The sequence below is a fragment of the Dromaius novaehollandiae genome, chromosome 2 (genome assembly GCF_036370855.1).
Source record: "Dromaius novaehollandiae isolate bDroNov1 chromosome 2, bDroNov1.hap1, whole genome shotgun sequence".
NCBI lineage: Eukaryota > Metazoa > Chordata > Aves > Casuariiformes > Dromaiidae > Dromaius > Dromaius novaehollandiae.
The window spans coordinates 52,584,847-52,598,304 of NC_088099.1; the positions used below are offsets into that span (position 1 = coordinate 52,584,847).

General features: G+C 42.4%; 1 protein-coding gene across 1 annotated transcript in view; it reads right to left on the reverse strand.

The window, feature by feature from the left end:
- LOC135327497 (uncharacterized) overlaps positions 1 to 8,825 on the reverse strand; it is a 29,628-nt gene extending 20,803 nt beyond the window's left edge. Inside the window, exon 1 of the mRNA XM_064506509.1 lies at positions 8,666 to 8,825. The gene's annotated coding sequence lies outside the window, so the exon portion shown is untranslated. The remainder of the gene's footprint in view (positions 1 to 8,665) is intronic.
- Positions 8,826 to 13,458: the final 4,633 nt, after the last annotated feature.

A 13,458-nucleotide genomic window follows, 5' to 3' on the forward strand; every position in this document is an offset into this window, starting at 1 on the left:
CCAGCCTCTGCAGAACTGCCCCAAATAGACGCATATTCTGGGGAATAGAATTGTTCCGCAGTCCTGAATTTGTCCCATGCCTGATTCAGCTCTTCGGAAAGGGCTCTAGGTTTGCCCTACGGATTGTGGCTGGGCTTCTGGGGACCCAGGCCCTGCTCTTGGTAATACAGGCTGTTTAAATCTGACATGGTTGAAATCAACCCAAATTCCCATCTCCTGGTGGGAGTCAGAGCAACCACAGAACCACCATGACTAGGCATTAAAACTGCACATACTAGTCATACAAGCAGACACAGCTCTGAAGTCCTGATCCACGCATATTTTCTGTTTGATAGCTCTAATTAGGCTGAAATCCAAGAAATAGCAGCAGTAGTTACCCATGAAAGTCACAGCTCCTGGGCATAGTATGCACCACTCACAAACATCTGGTCCAGGATTTAGACCCATTGTAGTATGCTCACCTGCAGGTATTTTAGCCTTTCTAACGTGACAGCATTCTTATTACATCTTATTATTTTTGTAACTGGCTGGAAAAAATCAGATTCATGTGCAATAAATTATTTTAGTATAAAAACTAGCCTTCCTGAAAGGTTAAATATTCTGATGTCAGGAGCGGCAAGGAAACAGCAGCACAAGCCATACTCCAGTGGCACTGATCTGTGTACACCTCCTACCCCGCTTCAGTGCTCACTGGGGCACCCCTCCACTTTCCAGGAGCAGCCTCGCACCTCCCCCTTCTCCCTGCTTCATCGACATGTTTCTTTTCATCTCTGCTGTGGCTTCCCTCTTTCCATCCCCATTATCGCAAATAATCAGGATTAGGCCAGCATGGGGGGTTCATCTTCCTCCTCACCCCAAGAGTTACTGCCTGGAGACTGGTGGCTGTGGTGATCTGACAAGAGCACAGCTGCAGGCATGTCCCTTTTCCGGCACCAGTGGCTTTCCATCACACTGGAAGAAAGGTCACTCAGACAGAGAGAAAGCAGTGATTCCTGATTTACAGCAATGTAGCACAACTGGGGAAACACCTATGGCGGTTCCTTTCACCTGAAACAAAAGATGGGGAGCCAGAGCTGGAGAGAAAGATGTGACAGGCTCTGCCCTCACCAGTGCTCAGAAAGTCTGGTGTATGATTCTAGTTTCCAGACCAAGGTGGGGTTTGTCCTCACAACATGGCACCAGCAATGCCACCTTCTGCCACCTTCAGACACTCAGGGCCACGTTCATAACCCACCAGGGCACCACAGCAAAGATTTGCTTCCAGGTGTCTCCACATGCACACTGACAGAGAGGATGGCGTGTCCCTGAGGTCGATGCCCCCCTTAATTAACAATTTTGATTACCACCATGGCTCTCAGTAGCCCTTCCTGGCTGGAAAGAGCAATTTTTGTGCTCTCATGCCCCACGAAGCAGAAAGGGTTAAGCTGGAACTGATGATTGCGATAAATGACAGCAAGGAATATGCTCCAAGAAATGCTCCTCACTGGTTCCTTCCACACCTCGCTGTTCAAGAGGCAAGGAAAAGAAGCAGAGAAAAAGCAGAAATTAATTCCAGCTTGACTTCAGTGCACTTGTTAAGAGTGCTCCGTGCCTGCCAAATAAAAGCACCATGGTAACAGCAACAAGCAAATTAATGAATTAGAAAACATTGATCTTTGCAAATTGTAGCTGTAGCCACAAAGCCCCATACAAGGGAAAAACCATACAAATTCAGAGACATGAGACACAGATCTAATACAACCGCACAGCTCCCTTACCCAGCCAGAGAAGGGTGCCAAATCACAGCCATATTCAGGGATCTGAAGGACGGATTTCAGATTGCATTTTGCCCACTCTAAATTTTGCTGTTGTTGCCAGTAGATTCTTGCCGTGGGATTCCTTTGGGCAAATATAAGATGGTGGAAGAATTTAATCTATCATTAATTACAGTAAGTGGATTTGTAGTGAAAATCACTAGACTGTTCTCCATTCCAAAACACACTTTTACAGCTGCCAGCTTCTTGTTCAAATACTAATACAAGCAAATGTTGTAAAAATTCTGAAGAATTTAAGCCTCATCTCAGGAAAGAAAACATATATAAAAGTCTTGAGGTTTTAGGTATCCATGAGGTGTTTGCTATTTCTGGAGTGTTTTTAAGCTGGCCTCACAGCAAATGAGAGTTTTAATGGGGGATTCAGCAAAAGATAAAAGATCACTTTTTTGGATGCTTAAGGAGCATCTCCTAAATGTGAAGAGCATAAGCAAAGGACAAGCAGAAGCCCCAGAGTGTTTGGAAAAATATAAGAAATGGCCAACCTACTGAATAGCAGAGCTGCCCCAAAAGAGAGAGGGAATGCTGATTAACAACCAAGAGTTTTGATGAAAGATGAACAGCTGAGTTTTAGCTTTCTTGAACTAGAGTTGATGATGACACATCAAGAGAAAATGCCAGACAGACTGAGATTTCATTTGGACACAAGCAGATGGGTCTGGAACAGAGAGATGGATCTGGGACTTGTCCATATAAAGACAATAATTAACTTTGTACTTACAGATGAATCAGGTACACAAGAAAAGAGGAGGAAACCATGGGCAGACTGCTCTAGAAGACCCAAAATATGAGCTAATATTTTCCTGCCCTGTTTGTTTCCATATCCCTGTAATACAGTGAGTGCACATTAATGTCGTTTGCTTCAGTGAGTTCTTATTTTAACACAGAAATCAGATTTTCTAAATCCGTCAGCTTTCAGAGGAGCCCTTCAATACAAAAATAGGGTGCTGGCAATAGTACACATTTTCAGAAAAAAAAATATTTCGGTTTCAAGAATCTAAAGGGGTACTGACATATATGACAGAAAACAGCAAGTTATAGTTTAAATGTTGCGTGCAAGTAGGAAACATTTTGTGTGACACTTTTTTAAAAGAGAAAAATGAAGTTTCATGACTATGCCTTACCGACAGACCTGGAGAATGACGTTACTGATCTTCCTTTTTACTGACCAGCCACAGCAGTGTGACTCAGCCTGAAGGTGTCCGTTCCCAGGCCCACTCACTGGGGTGTGAAATTGCTCTAGAGCCTGAAGAAGTTGCCAAGAGGGCAGCGGGCTCCCTGAGGCAACAGGGTAATTTCTTTCGACATAGGATTCGTGCGTGCAGCGTAGGGGTTCTCCAGCTCAGTTCCTGCAGATGCTCAGGAAACTCATCATCAATCACAAGATGGGATCTGGAGCACGCTGTTGCCAGCTCATTTTCACAGATGAGCAGCTACTTCAGTTAGGTCCCATGAAAGACATGGCATGACTCCTTTTGGTAGCAGTAGGAGACCTTGGCTGCTACTTGGGCCAAGACCAGCAACTTAGTCATATTTCAGCATTCCCAACTTGCCTCAACTTCTGGCAAATGTCAGTGCTGCAGAAGCCCTTCTCTGACCCCTCAGAGATGAAAACTATCCTCAGATTGTGTGCATCTTTGGTGCTCGAAAATGCACTTCGGCTACGATACCTCTAAAAGTCTGCTCTCTATCAGAAACAGGCACATCCATGCCAACTCGCATTATTTTATTGTAAGCCTCTGGCTGCTTTGTGGTTTTGGCCAAAGCCCTATCACCCACCACAACGTAGCAGCCCTCAGCTGATTTCAGCAACTGCAGTCCTGAGTAGCCACCAGCTATTCAAAACCAGGAAATATTCTCATTGCTCTTACTTCTTACTTCTAGCAATCCGCTTTGTTGCCTCTTCCCCCTGCTGCATCTTGCCCTTGAGAGGGTGAGTCCTTGGGGAAGGGCAAGGTTGGTGCATGTGTTCAGTGCCTAGACCCCTGTGCACAATGTGCACATTACACATGCACTGAGTGTTTCCAGGCTGTACCACAACAATCATAATGACTGTATCAATGCAGGGACCCCAGGGTGATACTATGGATATAGAGTAGGTAGGTGTGTGCTTATATAGGCATGCAGGCAGCTTGGAAGAGAGGTGCTATTGCATGTGAATTTTTCAAAGCAGAATTGTATTTTCTGAATAAATCTCAGTTTTACTAGATCTAAATTAAACATATACTGTTAATTTAGTTTACCATTAAGCACATTTTCCAGCAATCTTCATTAAGATATGAGATATTACTAGAGCTACATTGGCTAAATCTAACTACTTTCCTTCCATTACCAGAATTTTCTTCACCTTCTCTGTCTCTTCTTTTTTCTCCTCAGGTCATTTGATGATTGGCAGTTCAATGTACTGCCAGAACATTGGAGGGTAAGAGATTGCTCTGTGCTGCAGTCACAAGGTCTGTGCTGCATAAAAATGTATCCTCTTCATTATTGCTTATTTGACAAAGATTTAAGAGGGCTTTGCAGCTGAGGGCCACATGCAAAAAGACTACAGATGATTTCCAATAGGCAAATTGCAAAAAGCCTGGGTAATTTACAATGAAATCTACTTACCTGCATTAAGGAGTTAATGAAAGCACATGTTAGGGTGCACTACTGGTGCACACCACATCATGGGAAGGAAATTGGAAATAGAAGCCAGCAGCAAGGCCGGCTGAAAACTTTAGGAGTTAAATATTCCTCTTCTGAAAACTGGGATTTTGTTGGGCTGGAAACAGGAAAATCCCTGATGTTTCCTTGTTTCTTGGTTTGTGTTCTTACTGGCAAAAGAAAAAGGATATATTTTATCTGCAGCTGTGCAGAAAAGAAAACCTGCTTTTTCTGCACTGCTACAAAGCATCATGTGAACTGCAGTTCATTTTCCCACTTTCCCCATGGTTCCTGGGCCCCAGGTGGATTAAAACTCTCTTAAGCCCCTGCGTCCTTCCCAGAGATTCAGCTGACCCGGCGCCTGGGGCACCACCTCTACCCGGGGAGGCCCAAGAGCAGCTCGGCCATGGGGAGACAGTGTGGCACCACAGGCTCGGCAAGGCTGGCACTGGTACCAGGAATGAAATGCAACCTCCCATCCTGCTCTCCTCATCTTTCCACACCTTCATGCCCTGTGGCTGGGCCTGAACACTTGTAAGTCGTAGTAGTCATGCCCCAGCACAGCACAGCCTGAGAAACAAGGGCTTGGCCAGAGAGCAGGGGAACAGGGGGAGGAGGGACAGGGAGCCACAGCTCCCATGAGAGTAGTTCAGGCAGATGGAGGAACTAATGACAGCTCATAATGTGAAAAGCATCCAAAGGGAAAGCCAGCTCTACATTCCTGTGTGTTGATCCAGATTATGGGAACCCACATTAATCTCTTATTTGATACGTGACTACTCTGCAGTACCAGCCGCCAGGAGCCTTGTGGCACTCCCAGGACTGTCTATACAGTTCAAAGATGCTGGTAGTGATCCTCAAAGACCCAAATGGTCTAAGAAATACTAATCCACCATGCTGTAAATCACCTTATATTTTACAATAAAAATTAAGCTTAGATGGGAGGTTTGATCTACCATGAATTACAACTGATGATCAGTAGTCTAACAGGGGCAACAAGGGGCTATCAACAAGCCTCCTAATTCAAGCTGATCCCAGTGAAATACATATGGTGTAAATGAAAACATGGGTTTGTTTTGAATATGCCTGTTATTAGACAAAAAACACCAAACATAACCTGAGTTATGTGAACCTGTGAAATCAAACTTGCTTTTTTCAAGGAACTGTGCAAGGACTGAATTTCTTTATCTCGTGTTTGATTTGCTTTTAGTGTTTGGCTTTGAATGGCACTGAAAATATGCTTTCATCTTCGCCACTTAGCAACACCACCTAAAAACAAAAAGGCAACTACTATAATCAGTATTACAAATAAATGCATAAAAAAACAAGCATATCATCATGAATTTCCCTTTCTTGCCTAAACAGATATGACCTCCCTCCAAAATTAATTCAATGAACAGAGTTTCCAGTGTCTCTTTCCTTTAGGGATTCCCCAATGTCTGTATAGGATGAGATTGCTGCCTCTTTTCTGTGGATGTACTACTCTCCTCTACCTAAACATTTATTTTCAGAAAACTTGTAGGAACTTAACATATTTGAGACAGATATCTCTTTCTCAGATATGACTGACATCAGCAAGGAGTTTAGAAATTTCTAGGTAGGGAATACATTTAGAGTGTGACCGCAAACTGCATTTCCATTGGGAATCAAACTAAAAGAGGTAAACTTTTGGGTTGAGAAGTACAGCCAGACCCAGATGCCACGGGTCAGGCTACTTATTTGAAGAAGGTGCACCAGGTAGAGAATCTACAAAATATGTAATGAAAGGACAGAAAAAAAGATGAGAGGGCAGAATGAGGAATGATTCAACAGTGTGCTTTGGCACATGCAAGGGAGTGCACAAACCCTCATTGCTCACAGCATTCCCAGGGCCTGGACCAATGATATTTTTGCCTCATAGACCATAGCTAATCAACACATCTCACGGCAGAAAAATCACTAAAGTACCAGGTAAATTCACTTCCTGATCCCATACACGCAACTCTCCCTGGTGTTCACAAGTGACCAGCTGAGATCCCACACAAAAGAGGGGCCATGGTGAGCTGTCAGAGAGCACAACGCTTCCCTCTTTGCCTCTTTTTGCTCTGCTGGTGACTTTTCCCAGCTACAACTAACAAACTGGAAAGCAAACATCTCCTGGGGCGACTGGTGGCAAGAGCAGGATCAGGGCAACACAGTTGCGAGGCCACTCTACCGCAGAAGGGATCAGCCTAATGAGTGAGACAGACTGCCAGAGGAGCGCTCAGCAGCTGGCACCTCCACCTGCTCCTGGGGCGGCACACAAAATTCACGGGTGGTTACGGCCTTGCGCGTAGTTTTTTTGCAAGGGTTTTTCTTGACTGGGACCTTGTGCTCAGTATGAATCTCAGGCTGCTGAGGAAGGAGTCAGTACCTTTCATCTCTGCATGCAAAAAGGAAGGCATCCAAAGAAAGAAAAAAACATATTAGCAGGTTAAAAAACATTGCTAGACAGCAAAGTGATCATTGAGTAACTTGGGTGTCCTCATCATAAGATGGAGGATCCAGTTCAATTCATTCCCAAATCACAGGAAAGTCTCTCATGGTCTCATCCCCTTCTTCCTTGATAGCAAATTACAGATCTACAGATCAGCTACATGCAATTAACATATGCTCTGCTGGTGTGGTGGACCAAGCTGCCCTCTTAGACTGAAAGACTAGCTTACGTCTTTTCTTTAACTGCATTTTTTGTGTCTGTTTTTAATCTCCACTTTCTTTTCTTTTCTTTTTGTTTTTATATTATCTCATTGGAGCATCTACAGAACTGTCTGTGATATGGAGTCTGCTGACTCTTAACAGAACACATAAATGTCAAACCCAGTCCTATTCTGAGGTTGTCTTTGCTGGCAGAATCAGCAGAATTGGATTGAATTTAACTGATCCTAAAGCTTTCCTTCTCTGAGCTGGCTTCCTAGCTTTCTCTGTTTCTGGAACTATCCCCTTGGTAGTGATCTACACTTGACACAAGGGAGGCAGACAAACTTTCAGCAGCTTTCAAACAAGTTAAATAGGGTGGGTGTATAGAATAGCACTGCCACAGGGGTCCATGCATGTGTTTCTCTGCTCCAGGAATTTTTCTTTGCTTTAACTATAAAGATACATATATCATGCTGAGGAGCAAAGCAAGCCTGCATGATGTGTTTATGGCTGGTGTTTCAATTCCATGTGATCCATAAGACAGTCTATAGAGGTCACATGGCAATTGCAGGGCAACAGCTCTTTTTGGTGCCAATTCATTAACTTATTTATAAAAGATACTTGTCTGCTTATGTAGAAACTTTTCTATCTTGAAGTCAAGTCAGCAAAAGACATACGTATTCAAAACTTCTAAAAGCGACAACCCACATCTCGATGACCCTAGGGCAGCCAAATATCTACAGGATCCAGTAAGCAGGTTTTGATCTTTGTCATGTAGACTCTATATTTCTGCCTAAGAATGTAAACCTGTCCTGCCCCTTCCCTCTCCTAAAAAGGTGCAAGTAAACAAAATAGGAGCGGCTGTTTTCTCAGCAAGAGAGAAAGCACACATTTTCTGTGAGCCAACAAAACAAATAGAACTGTCTAAAAAAATCCCAGCTCTAAATTTAGTAAGCATCAGAGCATTGCCTAAGGCAATGTTCAAGGGATGCATGGTAAACTGCCCTTCTGAATACTATCTGCTGAATAAACCACTTATGCCGTCAGCATCGAAAGGCAGCTGCATCAATGACACTGCCTTGCCTTGCTTAAAGAAAGGCCGAGCTTCGGCTGAGCAGGAGAGGGAAGAAAGATTGGTCTGAAGGTGCTGCAGTTTGGAGCCAGACCCCAACACGATGGCTTTACAGTGCAATGCAGGCAGGAATGCCCTAGTTTCACCTCAAGTTCGGTATATCCACACTCTAAGTTAAAATGATACAGTCCTGACCTAATCTCCCTTGCCTCTTCACAAGCCTATTTCACCTAGGCAAAGGTGCACACTAATGCAGCTATATTGCCTTCAATATATGAGTGAATCCTGAATAAATGTTATGTAGGCGCAACCTCATTTTAAACAGGTTAGAGTGCTCAAACACTGCAAACAGAAAGAAATAGGAGTTTTCTCAGCACCCCTGTTGGTGTTTCTTCATTTTTCTAACACTTGGTATTTTGTAAAAGATAGTAGAAAGACATTGGGTTAGATCTGGCAAAAGAAACATTGAGAGCTTACCTACCTATTTGCCTTTTTTCATTCCTTCTCACACCATCTTTGCTGGATTTTAATTTCCGTGGAGCACTGTGGACACAGCAGCCTAATGGTTCCTACTGGCTGGCTCCAAGTGGTGCTTTGCTGTGTCCAGTTTAGTCCACCTGATTTGGTCTTCCAAGGCTTTTGGAAGCTTTGCATATCTCTCACTTTTGGGTTGCAGGTAGGAACTTATACAGAAACTTTATATAAGACTATGCAAGCTGGCTATAAAGACAGAACATTGTCAGACATTGTCAGATGTCAGACATTGTTAATGCAAAAATGTCTTGTTGCCTGTGTTGTGTATTATTGCTTAATCTGCTAGTTCTACAAGCCAGTCATCTGACCATTTTTTGTTAACATTGCAAAACAAAAGGGAGCCTTGTAAAACTTTAGAATTTCCCAGAGAACATGAATAAAATCAGCTAGTGTCAAGGAAAAGATCTGCTGACAATCTCAGCAGAGGGCAGAGAGTAGGAATTTGGGTCAGTCAAATGGTGACTCAGGATGGATTGGTGGGAAAGCACAGGCAGTTCACATTACCTCTGACAGTGCCAAAAATTGCTGGAATGTGTGCTTGACTGAAGATCAGTCTCCAGAGCTTCCTTAGACCACTCTATTCACATCAAAAAGGTGAAGAGCTGGAGTAAGGCAAGAAGACCACCAGAAGATTTGCTTAGCAGAAGAATAGAGAATGTAAATATTACCATAGCAGTAGTCTCCATTGCCTAGATGACAAGGAAATGATATTTAATAAGGGAAGTGGAGAGTTTTAAAATTATGTTATAGAGTATGAATGTCATGTTCTGTTTGTTAGAAGCCTTCATGTCTCATCAGGAAACAGTTCATCAGAAATTCCTCTGCAGCTGGTACAAAATGTCTGCTCTGAATGACTTGAATATTCTTTAACCTTATTAATAAGCTCAAATATAAGTGTAGAGTGCCTAGACTTGCAATGGCGCACATTATAACAGTTATTACAGAGCATTTATGAACTGCTGTATGACAGATACTACAATGTGAGTAATTAACGAAGGTGCTACTAGTAAAGCAATTCAAGCAATGTGAGAGTCTGGGGGGTTGTACTTCCAGAGAGCAATTTATCTCACTTTTTAATAGACCTCTAGGAGATCAACAGCAAAATAATACACTAGCTAAAAAAGTCACTAGAAATTGAAGGCTCTTTTTTTGGTTTTTGTTTTTTTCTTGGTACCAGTATCAGATTCTCCAGTCAGGCTAGTTCTCACCCAAGTCTTCACCAGTGCAAATCAGATCTCAGCATCTTTGCATCCAGAGGGAGGATGTGGACAGGGGCTGGCAGACGGTTAAAAACGTGCAGGTGTCAGCAGCATATGCTGTACTCCAGGAAGACTGACCAGCTGGTCCCTTCAGTCTCTTTTGCTCCCAGCTATGAAGGGGCATCCAGGTGTCATTGCCCAACCTCCTGGTACCTGCCTCTAGAGAAAGAGCTTTACTCTGTCCTTCAGCCCTGCTGGTGTCTGCCAGGCCTCTGCTGCATCACTGGTACCTGATCTCCAGGACTGCAACTGGCATAGCTGCAGCCTTCTTTCAGGCCATGGATTGCCACACAGCCCTGAGCTTGGGCGTCTTCAGCCTTCCTATATGGTGCAAAAGGACTGACCTTCCCTGTTGCCTGTGTGTCCTTGGGCAATAACAGTAGTGGGAAACAACCTTCACAGGCCAGTGTTGATATCATCATGCTTGTCAAGATTAACTTCTTCATTACCAGGTTTGGGGGTTTTTTTAGTAGAACTCTGCAGCGGGACTCCTGAGCAGGCATGCCTGCATTAGAGCGTACAAAATCAGATCCTGTAGTCATTCACCTGGTGATGCAGAAGTTAATCTGGACAAGCATTCATTTTATGTTTCCTTTTCAAAGGGAAAAACACAGGCAATAACTTGCTGTGGTTAAGGGTAGAATGGATTGCTATTCCTTATCAAAAACACTTTTTGCACTGTAATCAGACTCCTGGCAGGTGCAATTTCATTAAGATTAGCAGATACCTGTTTTTTCAACTGAGGTTCATCTCATCAACCACAAAAAAATTAAACACATACCTATCACTCAAGGATACTGGTGATAGAATCAAACATCTTATTCTAGCTAATCATAAGCTGACAATCAGGAGCTGTAACATCAAATTAAAAGCAAACACTATCCACATACCGGGTATAGGGTGTTTTTCCACAGGATAGCCAATTTTTACATCCTTCCTGTAGACAGACTAGAAGGCAACAGCAACATCATGTCACATGTATTACATGTTTACATCTTTTACATGTTACCAGTCTTCATGGTCCAGAGTTTAATGAGTTCTGGAATAGGCTGACACATATGCAATGGGGCAGCAGACATACCTTTTTTTTTGGAAGCGTATTCATCCTCCATTTTACATTATCTTTAAAAGCCAACCATTGCATATTTCACCTTCATCACTCATGAATTAGATTATCAGAGCAAGGGATGTAGAAACTATCATTGCTATAACTTCTTTGGAGAGCACTGGGTAAGCTCTGCTCCTCATTGCAGGCATCACCACACCCAGCACTGAAAGATCCAGGAAATAGAATAAAACTGTTGCTGTGAACAGCAGCTACATGACAACTATTTAGACCAAGACACGAAGAGGAAATTAGATACAGATGAAGCTCCAGGGAATGTTAAATATGGATGGGGTGTCATGGAAGAGAAAGGACAAGATGTGTCACAGTCTTAAAAAATGCACTAGGTTGAAAGATTCACTGCTACAAAAGAGAGCATAGTCCAGTACAATTAGAGACCTGCTCTATTACCTTGTGAAACATACTTTGACAGTCCTTTGACAGATTCCAGGCAAGACCTATTCATTCTGAAAGAGTGGGACTGAAAAAGGTAGAAAAGAAAGAATCGGAGTGCTTTTTTTAGTGCCTGCCGCTTCAGAATAATGACAGCTAATTATAGCAACTGCTGCAGTTAGGGGTGACCTCTGCTCACAGTGAATGGTACCTTGCTACGTGAGCAACCCGGCAAATGAATCAAATCATTCAGTGTAGGTCTCCGCTCCCTCCTAGCATGGCAGAAGCCCTTAGTTAGCTATGCAGCCATCCTGCCCCCCAAAAAAACTTACACTAGAAAGAACCCACTCCCATAGCAGGAAACACTGCAGCAGTACATCTCTGGGGCATTATATACGACCTAGCTGAGCCTATGAAGCTAGAAAAAAACTTAAGAAAAGAAAAGAGATTGCCAACATACCCATGGTCTTACTTCATGTTACCTTCAGGTATATATTCCTGGTTGCTTTCTATCTGATAGTTTAAGGAACATAGTATTGCTGACGTTTTCCTCTCCGTGAATGAATTCATGTCACAGACAGCCTGATTAGTTGGCTACTCACAGACTTCAAAGGAGAGATGAAACTTCAAGGGGGGGAGAAGGAAAACAAGATGTTGTTAGGAAAGGTGAGCAAAAATATCTCTCTTGCATCTTTGCTAACTGGTCATGGGAAAAAGATTAAAGATTTTCTCTCTTCTCTGGACAGAGGAGGAAAGTTGTTCATACCTTTCAGTGAACTAAGGAATTCTACAAAGTGCTCTTTTGGTGTTCAAACATTTCATAAGAAATAAATCCTTTCGGACCTCACAATATCGTTTTGCTTGGAAAAATGCTAAAAGCAGTATTTAGACTTTTTTAAATTATTTCAATTGCAATTTCGATTCTTTCCTTTTCTTTCTTGGGTGGTTTTTCTTTTTTCAAATAGAAATTCTTGATCTATGTTGTAATTGTCCTGCAGCCAGCTTTGGCCTCTTTTTTTCTTCATAAGAATCTCCATTGAGCTCCAGGCTTTACTCTCTTATTCTAAGTCAAAATAATTGAATAGCGTTGCAGACCTGTAGCTCATCTTGAATATAGCAACAGAACTGTGATAAAGCTAAAGCAATTTGAATCCCATGTTACTGTACACCAAATTACTTTGCTCGCAGAGAAAATTCAAAGACTATAAAAATACAGACTATTTTTTTTACAATTTGTGATATTCCTAAGCAGTTTTGTGCAAAATTCAATAACTATATTCTATAATAAAACACTAAAACATAATGATGCACACAGGCACTTCAAAAAGTAGCTTCAAAGCTTTGATGGAGCACTTCTCAGTTAAAAGACTTTGTGTATAAGCAATGCAGAGGGTTAAAAACTCAACCAATTTAACCAAAAAGAGGAGCAAGAACGCTTTTGTATTTTATTGTGCTGTGCAACAAAGCAACATGTCTTCTTTTCTGAAAAGGCTAGGAGTAATATGTTCAGAAAATATTAGCATTGTTATCACCCCAGAAGGTTAAGAGAAGGATTTACTTATCTTTAATGATTTATGGAACTGACAAGACAGTGTACAAATTTGGCTAGGAAATACATAGACAGAAAAGCTTAGAAGGAAGTCATTGTGTCAGGGCATAGAGCACATAGATCCTTTCTATAATGAAACAAGTGTTCTGATTCATAAATCAAGTCTGTCAGAAATAAATACAAACAGAATCAAAGTTGGTACCTTCTGCCTTTACCATGCACTGAGCAAAAAGGTTCTCTCTCTTGAGCACAACAGAGAAGGAAGCATTATTTGTTGATCTGCTCCAACAAGGCACATTTGAGTAGTGCTTTCCAGCCTTCATGTTGTGTTTGTGCTGTATGTTATCAGTATTGGCTGCTGATGCCAAGGTCTCAGTTGCCAGCTAAGCGCTCTTCTGTGACTTGGATTTTAAGCAGGAAATTGTCAACGTGCC